Here is an 11,748-nt window from a genome sequence, read left to right on the forward strand (position 1 = left end):
AGAGGATGTGCAAAGTCCTCCAGACCTGGTGGGCGGCAGCCTGCTCCCTGCCCGCTTTCCTCTGTCCGGTCACAGTGCCTGCCTAGAGTCCTCGAATGTGTCCTGCCCCAGGTCCACTCCCTAATGTGCAGGGCCTAGTATAGAATGAATATCTAGGGCCCTGTTCGAAAGACTCTGTTTTATTTTATTTCTTCTTATTATTACTGAGACAGGATCTCGCTGTGTCTCCCAGGCTGAAGCGCAGTAGCGCGATCATGGTTCACTGCAGCCTCAACCTCCTGGGCTCAATTGATCATCCTTCCTCAGCTTCCTGAGTAGCTGGGACTACAGGTATGCGCCACTACAATTTGGTATTTCTTGTAGAGATGGAGTTTCGCCATGTTGCCCAGGCTGGTCTCAAACTCCTGGACTCAAGCAATTCACCCATCTCGGCTTCCCAAAGTGCTGGGATTATAGGTGTGAGCCACCGCATTCAGCCAAAAGGCTGTGTTTTGAAATGTCATTAAAAGTCTAAAATATGAAACTCTTCTATTCTTGCGTCGTTTTTTCTCGACCCATCGTGGTGTTTTTACTTGGCCTGTCATGGTGTTTTGTGTTTACAATTTAATGTCACATTCTCTTGAGTGCAGGGATGCTCGTGGGGGACTCTCCCAGGGGCCTGGGACTCAGGCTCCCCTACTCATCGGGCATGTGTGAAGCAGCTTTCAGGTTTTCTCTCCTGCCAACTACCCAACAGCAGGCCATGCCGCAGACAAGTGGGGAGACCAAGTCAGGCATCTCCCCTTCCCGTGGGCATGCCACTCCAATGCATGGTGGACAGGCAACCCACAACGGTACCGACACTTCCCGGCTGGGGCAGGTCTCTTGTGTTAGGTGCCTTGCCCCCTGCCATCTGGAGCTGCCCACCCAATGTTTCCAGTGCTGCCAGTGTGGAGCAAGGCCTGCTCCTGCCTTGCCCTTCCCTGAGACACACACCCGATCCTGACCCTCTGTGTGCCAGCGCCCAGGCCCCTGGAGAAAGGCGGCAGCAGTGATTGGGTAGGGCCTGGGGTGCCAGAGGATGAGGTCATGGGTGGGACCTTTAATGTCCTGGAGAGGTGCCAGGAGGCAGGAGCCCATGTGAGCAAGCCAAGGCTCCAAGTCCCCTGGGCACACACTCCACTGTCCCACAGGCTTTCACTTACAAAACACACATTCAGCTGGGCGCGGTGGCACACGCCTGTAATCCCAGCACTTTGGGAGACCGAGGCGGGCAGATCACGAGGTCAGGAGATCGAGATCATTGGGCTAACACGATGAAACCTCGTCTCTACTAAAAATACAAAAAATTAGCAGGGCGTGGTGGCGGGCGCCTGTAGTCCAAGCTACCCGGGAAGCTGAGGCAGGAGAATCGCTTGAACCCAGGAGGCGGAGGTTATAGTGAGCCAAGATTGCACCACTGCAGTCCAGCCTGGGTGACAGAGCAAGACTCCATCTCAAACACACACACACACACACGCACATGCACATGCACACACACACACAGACATAAATTCAGGCCAGGCCTGGTGGCTCACATCTGTAATCCCAGCACTTTGGGAAGCCAAGGCAGGAGGATTGCTTAAGGCCAGGAGTTCAAGATCAGCCTGGGCAATATAGCGTGACCCCATTTCTAAAAAGGAAAAAAGGATCCTGGTGTGGTGGTGTGCACCTGTGGTCTCAGCTACTTGGGAGACTGAGGTGAGAAGAGGGTTTCAGCTTGGGAGGCAGAGGCTACAGTGAGTCGTGATTGCGCCACTGCACCCCAGCCTGGGTGACAGAGTAAGACCCTTTCTCAAAAAAAAGCAAACCCCAAAACATCACAAAATCAAAGATAAAGTTATTACAAATTTAAAGCCGGCAACCAGGAGCATTAAACACAAAGGGCAGGCTCTGAGTGCCCAGCCTGGCCCAGGCATGCGGCCAGCCTCACCCTGCTCCCACCCGCCTTAGGGCCCTTGCCATGCTATTCCCTCTGCTTGGAACACTCTATTCCTGCCCTCCTTCCTGATTCACTCCCACTCAGACACCGCCCCTGGGGAGCCCACCGGGATCTTTCAGCCCGTGTCACCCCTCCAGTGTCGTGTCCCTCACGTCTGAAGCCCCGTCCCAGCGTGTGCATTTATTTGTGTGCTCCTTTGAGTCATTTCTGTCCCCCAGCCCAGACTGGACGGGTCATGAGACCAGGGAACAGATTTGTGTTCTTCCATCTCAGAGTATCCAGGGCCTCTCACAGTGGGTTAGTAGTCAGTGTGGAATGAGTCATTAATGGGATGAATGGCCCAGAGGAGGGGACGAAAGAGCAGTGCAGAGGCCCAAAGTGTGAACGACCAGTTGTGTTTGGAGATCGGTGTCTCTGGGTCCAAGGGCGCATGGGCGGTGCTGGTGCGAGATGAAGCCGGGATGTCTAGTTGGGGTCAGACCGTCAAGGGCCTTGAATGCCAGGCTGCGGACTCAGACTGGCTTTATAAAGGGGTTGTTATAAATGGTGAGATATGGTCACAGCTGTGCCAAGGACAGACTGGAGAGGGGTAAGACTGGAGGCCGGGAGCCCAGGGGGAGGCTGGTACCAGTATCCAGGCCAGGGGCAGGGAGGGAGGAAGGAGGGTAGCTGAATGGTTTAGCAGCTGCCCTGGGCGCGGGGTCACTTGCAGCCTAATTCCTTTCTCCGGCACAGGTTAGAATGAGGTGTTTAAACATCACGTGGTGCTGAGCCCTGTCCCGTGGGATTACTGTGCACTCCTGTACTTCTTGGGCCCTGAGGAGGGGTGGGACCCACCTAGCCCACCTCTGAATCCCGTTGCTGCTGTGGAGTTTTTCTCACCTGATTCAGATGAGTCCTGAGTTGGAAAGCCCCCTCCTAGAACGAGAAGGGGCGTGAGAACACTGGAGAGTGTGCCGACAATTGGGAAAGGAAGAGCGCAGAGATGGGCTGACACCAAGCAAGGAGAGCAGTGGCGATTCTGAGCATCTGAGAGCCAGGGGCCTGGCGGTTGGAAGGGCTGAGACACCCTAGAAAGGCAGAGACACTGCTGAAAGGGAGGAGGGGACATGGGAATGTGAGTAAGGCAGCTGAGGACTGCAGGGGATAGTGTCGTGCTGAGCTTAGCCAACCTGTCTCAGCTGGAAAAAACTCACTGGATTGGGAAGAGACCCTGAGAAAGGGGGAGACACTGGGCTGAGCTGGGGACCTTGTGCTGGGCTATCCTGATCAGCCATGGAGCACAGCTGCTCGCACTGCCCTCTCTGTCCAGGCTATGCCCAAGAGGAATGGAGGGGGTTAAGTTGCCAAGGAGTGGAGGTGGGGGAGCAGAAGAGCAAGTTAGCCAGTAAGTAAACTGTATAAAAGAGAGCTCTTAAAAGGCATTAATTTAATGAGCACATGCCAGGCATGGTGATGGGGCCTTAGAAGACAGGGATGAAGCCGATGTCCCTTCTGCTCTCAAGGACTTCCCAGTCTTGTGGGGGAGAAACATCAGTAAGTTACTTTCAAGGCAAAAGAAGTTATCCTATTCCAAGAAAAGCACCTATTTTTGGTGGGGAGCCCAGAGGAAGAGGAAGGTGCAGCTAGAAGACAACCAGTTTGGGTTCTGGGCTCTGCCATGAGCGAGGGAGACCTCCCTGGGCCTCAGTTTCCTCTCTTGCATTGGACTAGGGCAAGACTTTTCAGCCTTGAGTGAGCCTCAGAATCCCAGGGCAGGGCTGAGGGTTCACACAGAAGTAGGAGCATACCCCCACCAGAGCATCTGGTCTGAGGAGGGGCCAAGTTCCAGGGGAGGCTGCTGCTGCTCCGGGGAGCACGCAGGGAGAACCAAGAGACTTGCAGCAGGACTGTCTTCAGGAAACCCTCCGACGAGCTCTGAAAGAGCAGCGGGTGCAGCGGAGCGCATGGAAGGCACCACTGCAATGTTGACACGCTGCCTCCGGCCTCCTCCATTCCACGTACACTGAAGGCACTGCCACGATGCTGACACGCTGCCTCCGGCCTCCTCCATTCCACGAACTCAGACTCAGCTGGCTCTGGGTTGGGTGCTGGAGTATCCACAGGGTGAAGACCTGGTAGACTGTGTGCCCTGTCTCAACCTCTGTGAGCTGGTTTGTAAAACGGGCTGGGAATGCAGTCAACATTTCTGTTGTTGGGACTTCTCCTGACGCCCTTTAGGTAGCCGAGCTGGCTCCAAGCCAAGAACCTGACTGTATTCAGCCTCCAACACCCCTAAACCACAGGCATGTGCAGCCCTTCTGGGGAGGAGCAGACCAAGGTCAGTCTGGGCCCCAGGATCCCACGGCCTCTGGCTTTGGGACAGGCAGGAGAACATTTCCAATTACAGAACCCCAGACAGAGCAGGGGCTATCTGGGGCTAGCTTCTCTCTCTGTCCACCCCTTGCAAAGTCCCTCAAGCAGGGGCTGAGTCACGGGGTGTTGTTTAGTGTTTTGTTACTGAATTCTTCTCTAAGAAAGAACCCAGTGTGTCAGAATGCCCAGGGGGCTGGTGGGGCAAGAGGATCAGCCCCCATCTCCTGTCTCCAGGGCGGGTTACAGAGGGTAGAGGGGCCCACAGCCAGTTCCAGGGGCTTAGTTTTCTTCTCCCAACAGCTCCTTCCTCCAGGAGCAGCTAGCAAGAAGTCACATGGGTGCCTTATGCCCAAATCTTGTGCTTGGCATTTGGGGCCTCTGGTGTCACGTTCCTCCTCTTTCTCTCGTTCCTGCTCCCCAAGCCCAGCAGGGGTTCCCCAAGCCAGGGCAGCCATATTTGCAGCTCACACACTTCCATTCCCACATCCCAGACTTTGCAGGGGCTGGGCCTCCCCTCGGGCCCTCCCTTCCCTCGAGTGCAACCAGCAGTACCAATCTGCCCAGTCCTGAGATGTTTCCCAGGAGGCAAGACTTGCAGTGTGCAGAATGAGAACGTCCCAGACAAACGGGGCGAGTCAGTCACCTGACTTCACTCTTCCCAGTCCACACAGAGGCCCCATGCACTCACAGGCAGATGGGACTCTGACACAGAGGTGATAGAAATCCAGGGTCCAGCCACTCTGAGTAGACCCGCTGGCTGCCTTACTTTGTGGAGTCTGAGGCCAGTTTTATAGAGAAAGGGGCCAATCTTAGGGAAGCCAGAGGGACAGGGACTGAGCCAGAAGAGGCAGCTGGGGGTTCCAGCAGAGCGTGGATGTGCAACCTCCACCGCTAGCTGCTGTGTGGCCACTGAGAAACCACTCCCCTCTCTGAGCCCTTTTCCCCAACTGTGAAATCTGGCTTAGATACCATCCTTCTAAGGGCATCAGCAAATGGCAGATGGTTTTCTTACCAGGTTTAACCAGCAGGTGGAGGGTCCTGAACACTGCAGCCCAGTCTCCTGTGCTCCCCACACACTCAGGACAGAGACTCTGGGCCTGACAGTGAGCAGGTGCCCCCTCAGGCACTGAGACCACCCAGGGAATGAAGGTACAGCCAGCTGGGCTGACCCCATGCCTCCGGGGGCAGTCAGGAAAGGCATCTCTGAGGAGGTGACCTCTGGGCCGAGACCCCAAGAAGGGAAGAAGCCAACATCTGGGAGAAGAGGGTTCAGGCAGAGGGAAGAGCCAGTGTAAAGGCCCTGAAGTGGAAGCCAGCTGAGAGTGCCCTAGGCTAATGGGGCAAAGGCAGGAGATGGGATCAGGGGGCCCCACATGGGCCAGGTCACACGGATATGGGTCTAGAGAGGTCACATGCCCCACCGGGGTTCACATGGCCAACTCAGGAATAAAAGGCTCAGGAGGGGGAGATTCAGAGCCACCATCAGAGCCCTGCGGCAGCCTGGGTGCAGCAGAGGATGCTGTTGCTCTGGTGTCCGTGGGCCAGAGGATACCAAGGTCCAAAGTATGGTCCCCAGGCCTCAGATGCCCCACTGAAACGACTGCGTTCCAAGCATTTCTGGGTAACATCATTTGTCAGCAAGATGTGAGAGTGAAAGCCACCGGCTCTGGGGCTGAGCAAGCTCTGCCATCCCCAGGAGAAGGAGAGTGGCCCTGCACCCACTACCCACTCATGCGCTCATTCATCCATTCATTCATTCATTCAGAAAGCTTTCATGGAGAGCCAGGCTCCAGCTCGTGAAGGAAAGAACTCTCTTGGAGGACTCCCTTCATTAACTCAGAGGTTTTGCCTTTAATGTCTTCACGTTCCTTGTCAAGCCCCCCACTTTCCTTTCCCAATGCAGCCAGGTCTTATCTGGTTGAGGTAACATATGTTAACAAGGGTATTAATGTCCACTAAAGCGTTAGCTGAAAAAGAAGACATTAGCTGATAACCAAAGCATTGAGAAGTATGATGTTTAGCTGAAGACAAAGATGGTAATTGCTAATTAAAGCATTAGCTAAAAAACAAGGAGTTAACCGATCACCAAGCGTTGAGTCCATCGATCTGGGCTGAAAGCGAGGGCTGGTTGATGATTAAAGTTTGGTTGAAAAACTAAGCAGTTAACACATGGCTAACTGGTGGTAGTTTTTAATATATTAATCCAAAAGTAAGATTTCTACAACTCAATAATCAAATGACTACCTAAAATTGAAAACAGGAATTAGTCTGGGCATGGTGGCTCATGCCTGCAATCCTAGCACTTCAGGAGGCCAAGGCAGGTGGATCATTTGACCCCGGGAGTTCAAGACCAACCTGGGCAACATGACAAAACCCCCTCTCTACAAAAAATAACAAAAATTAGCTAGGTGTGTTGGTGCATGCTGGTAGTCCCACCTATTTGGGAGGGTGAGGTGGGAGGATCACTCCTGGGAGGTGGCGGCTGCAGTGAGCCAAGATCATGCCTCTGCACTCCAACCTGGGTACCAGAGCAAGACCCTGTCTCAAAAAAAAGAAAACAGGAATTCAAACAGATATATTTGCACTCATGTTCATCACAGTACTATTCATAATAACCAAAAGGTGGAACCAAACCAAGTGTTCATTAACAGATGAATGGATAAAGACAATTGATCTCTGCACACAATAGAATATTATTTAGCCTTAAAAAGGAAGGAAATTCTGACACATCATACAACATGGATAAACCTTCAGGCTATTATGTTAAGTGAAATAAACCAGTCACAAAAGGACAAATACTATATGGTTCAACTGGTATGAAGTTCCTTGATCCTGGGATAGTCACATTCATAGAGACAGTTGGTAGAATGGCGGGGTGCCTGGGGCTGGGAGTTGAGGGGAGAGGAGAATGAGGAGTTAGTGTTTCATGGGGACAGGGGTTCAGTTTGGGAAGACAAAAAAGAGTTCTGGAGAAGGATGGTGGTGACAACTGCACAACACATGAATGCACTTAATGTCACTGAATTGATTAAATTAAGATGGTAAATTGTATGTTATGTATCTTTTACCACAATTTTCTAAATGACAACCCAATTAAAAATGGTTAAAAGAAATGTGATGACGAATAAACACATGGGAAGATGCTCAACTTCACCAGCCACCAGGGAAGTGCAAGTTAAACCACGAGACGCCAGTGCACACCCTTTAGAATTAAAGTGAAAAGGACTGAACTATCAATGTCGGAGCAATCAGGACCTCAAACACGGCTGATGGGGGTGTGGGAATCACCCTGCAAGGCAGTTATGAAGCTAAACACCCATCTCCCATGCAATCTAGCAATTTTACACCTAGGTGGGGAAACCAACTAGAAATGAAAAGCAGGGCCATAAAAGACCTGTGCCCAGATGTGAGTGGAAGCTTTACCCATCATGAGCCTGACCTGAAACTGTCAGTGTGTCCCTTACCTGGTGAGTGAAGAAGCAGACAGTGGCATATCCATTTACAGGAACACCACTCAGCAATGAAAAGGGACACAGCACAGATGCACACAGCAACGGTCACAGTCCTCAAGGTCATTCTGTGGAGGGAAAACACCAGGCATGAAACGAACACACGGCATGATCCCACTTACCTGACACTCCAGAGAAGACAAACTAAGCCTGCACGACAGGGGGCCACCAGGCATTTTCACCTGGTGTGGGGGTGCGAGGTGGCGACTGTCTGCAGGGGCATGAGGGCACTACCTTGGGGCGATGATCTGCTCTGCATCTTGGCTGTCGCGTATGCATTTGTAAAAACTCCTCAGATTGTAAACTTAAAGAGGGGTGCTAGGGGCTGAACTGTGCCTCCCGCCCCCTACCCCAATTCCTATGCTAAAGCCCTAACCCCAGCACTTCAGAATAAGACTGTATTTTGCAGACAGGGTCTTTAAAGGGTTGACTAAGTTAAAACAAACTCATTAGGGTGGGCCCTAATCGACTGGCATCTTTATAAGAGAAAATGACACAGACAGGCACAGAGGGAAGATGGATGTGAAGATGCAGGGAGAAGGCTACTGTTTGCAAGCCAAGGAGAGAGGCTCAGAAGAAATCAGCCCTGCCGAAACCTCGATCTGGGACTTCCAGCCTCCAGAACTGAGAAAATAAACTCCTGTTGTGGAAGTCCCCAGCCCAGCCTGTGATATTTTGTAATGGCAGCCCTAGCAACCTAACACAGGGTAATCTTCCTACATATAAATTCTCCCTCTGTAAAATACAATTAAATGAATTTTTTTTTTTTTTTGAGACGGAGTCTCACTCTGTCGCTAGGCTGGAGTGCATTGGCGCGATCTCAGCTCACTGCAACCTCCCTTCCAGGGTTCAAGTGATTCTCCTGCCTCAGCCTCCCGAGTAGCTGGGATTACAGGTGCCCACCACCATGCCTGGCTAATTTTTTATATCTTTAGTAGAGACGGGTTTTCACCATGTTGGCCAGGCTGGTCTCGAACTCCTGGCCTTGTGATCCGTCTGCCTCAAGCTCCCAAAGTGCTGGAATTACAGGCGTGAGCCACTGTGTCCGGCCAAAGGAGTATTTTTTTTAAAGCGAGCAAGCATAGGTTATAAGTGGATTGTACATGACTCTTCAGGGCTTCAATACCCAGCACTCTGCTATGTTCTCAGCAAGCCCTCCATAAAGCCTCAAATGCTAATGAAAGTCGTGCCCACTACCTAATGCATTAACTGGTCACTGAGGTGCGCCCCACTCTTTCCAGCAGATTCTAGAGGTTTTTAAAAGCTCCTCCAGTTTAAAGCTATTCACACTACTGCCCTACCACCATTCCCTGAATACTGACTACGTACCAGGTGGAGTGCGCCATGGTGGTGGGATGGCAGGCCCATGAGGGGGTTATTTTCATCCTCATCTCACAGGTGGGCCTTCTGAGGCTTGGAGTGGGGCATGACTTGCCCAAAGTCACTCAGGGAGCTGGTGGCCATTTCGATGTCCAGATGAAAGGCTTTATTCCCACAGAGGTGATTCACATTTCCACAGACTCCCATTCCTCAGGTGATGGCTCAGTCCTCCCAGGGGAGGTTTCTGCACAGCTTGTCTTTGTCCATTCGGACAGGCAGGCATTCCCTTAAGAGCTGTGGGGTTTCTTCTCTCCTGCCGGGAGGCTCTGGGCAGACACTGACCTCAAGGAGGCCGGGGTATTAGAATCTCCAGAGAAAATTCCCACAGGGCTGAAGGCATGGGGGAGGCAGGCTGCACCATGATGGTGTAGCAGGTGTGGAGGCCTGGGTAGTTACTGGAGGCCCAGGAGGTGTGTCCTCAGTGATGGGAGGTAGTGGGGAGGGTCACATCCCCATGACCCACAGGGCTAGGGCTGTGGCTGTGGATGTGGCTGCAGTGATGTGGTCAGGGCGGCCACACACCCTGTTTGTGGCCCAGAGCATGTCACTCTGCTTATTCCATTTCATGTCTTCTGGGCAGCCAGCTCTGACCCCGCAGGGTCGAGGACCCATCTGGCCCCCACAGCCCACAGAGCTACTCACACCTCCTGCTCTCTGCTTGAGCCTTCCTCCTCCACCAAACTGTGAGCTCTGTGGGGCAGAGCCCGTATCTGCCTTCTCTTTGAGACCCCGACACCCGGCCCAGGTGGGAGCTGGACCGTGAGGCAGGGCAAACACAGCTGCTTCAGCCCAACCTGGCTCCACTCCCACCTCACCCACCTACCAGCTGCGCAACCCCGGGCAAGTCAGCACATCTTCTACAGCCGCAGTTTTCACCTCTGTCAAATGGGGCCACCGAGGACTGTCTTGCCTCCCTAACTGCAGAGGAAATAAGATAGTTCGCACTCCCTGGGCTGGGCCCTGGGATTCCCTTCCCTCTGGATCCCACTGTAGATGGAGTAGGTGGATGAGGAAAAGATAATTATAGGGCCAGGCCTGGGGGTGGATGCTTGGCTGGAGAGAACCAGAGACAGCTTCAGGGAGGAGATTCCTTAAACGGGGCTTTGAAGAGGGCAGGGGTCGTCATACCAAGAATCACCACGGTGATGGTGATGGCTGGCATCTGTGGAGGACCTACTGTGTGCTAGACACTGTTTTAAATGTTTGTGTGTTAACTTGTTTAATCCTCAGAATAACTTAAACTCATGTGATCCCCATTTTACAGAGGAGGAGCCTGAGACACAGAGAAGTTTGTGACTCGCCCGAGTAGGAGATCGCCCAGCAGGGCATAACAAGCGAAGGGGAAAGCTTGGGCGATGGTGCAGAGGCAGGAAACAGCCTGGCGCTCAGGGGAATTGGTCGTAGGTTGGTACAGCCATGAGTGCCCAGGAGCCACACCCCTCTTGTGTAATCCTCCCCTACATTGGCCACCGGCTTGGTCACATGACCCGCTTTAGCCAATGGGACAGCAGCAAATGCAATGTAAGCAGAGGCTTGGGAAGCGGGTGCACATGTGGCTTGCTCTGGGAAGGCTGCATCCAATGGAGGAGCCCAGGCTAGCCTGCTGGAGATGTACGGCTCAGCCAACGGCAGCTACCCCAGGCCAAGCAAGGCCAGCTTAGACCATGCTGCACCAAGGTGTCTTCAGCTGCCTGGGTGAGCCTAAATGAAACCCGCAGAATTGCCCAACCTAACCTGGACCAGATGACAAAGCTAATTTAGTGTGGTTTGAGTGCATTAATAGATCATTGAGACAAACTTTCAAGTGTCCAGTATCTGAAGAGAACAAGATGACCAATGCTGTGCAGATGTGACAGAGCAGATAACTGTACCTGCAGTGTCCTGTCCTTGGAAGCACTGTGGGAAGACAAGGCTTAAAGGAAAACTTCTGGTGCTCTGGGTTCCTGACATTGGCAGCCCCAAGAGAGGAGTTCTCAGTTCACACTCCCCTCTGCATTCTGAATCCCAAAGAGGATCCTTAACTCCCACCTCACTGCCTGCTTCCAAAGCACCCAGCTAGCTTCAAAGGCCATCACCCTCCATCCAGTACCTGGCATGAAGCCAGCACATAGGAGCTGCTTTATTTTATTTTACGTTACTTTATTTTATTTTTGAGATGGAGTCTCGTTCAGCCGCCCAGGCTGGAGTGCAGTGGCGTGATTTTGGCTCACTGCAATCACCGTCTCCAGGTTCCCTGATTCTCCCGTCTCAGCCTCCCGAGTAGCTGGGATCACAGGCACCCACCATCATGCCCGGCTAATTTGTGTGTGTGTGTGTGTGTGTGTGTATTTTTAAGTAGAGACGGGGTTTCACCATGTTGGCCAGGCTGGTCTTGAACGTGTGACCTCAGATGATCCACCCGCCTCGGCCTCCCAAAGTGCTAGGATTACAGAGGAGCTGCTTTATAAACAGTTTTTGAATGATGGGGAATGCATGCAGCCTCGCATATACACCAGGTACTCTGAACCACTGCAGAAACACTAAATACAAAATCAAAGCTGCCTG

At 52.6% G+C, this 11,748-nt stretch overlaps 1 long non-coding RNA gene across 1 annotated transcript; it reads right to left on the reverse strand.

The window, feature by feature from the left end:
• Positions 1–6,875: 6,875 nt before the first annotated feature.
• LOC130541403 (uncharacterized) lies at positions 6,876–11,001 on the reverse strand. Its single transcript, XR_008955454.1, has 3 exons — positions 9,154–11,001; positions 7,780–7,892; positions 6,876–7,200 (listed from the first exon to the last, which is right to left on the reverse strand). It is a non-coding gene; the product is annotated as an uncharacterized LOC130541403 (long non-coding RNA).
• Positions 11,002–11,748: the final 747 nt, after the last annotated feature.

This window comes from Pan paniscus, chromosome 2 (assembly GCF_029289425.2).
Source record: "Pan paniscus chromosome 2, NHGRI_mPanPan1-v2.0_pri, whole genome shotgun sequence".
Classification (NCBI taxonomy): domain Eukaryota; kingdom Metazoa; phylum Chordata; class Mammalia; order Primates; family Hominidae; genus Pan; species Pan paniscus.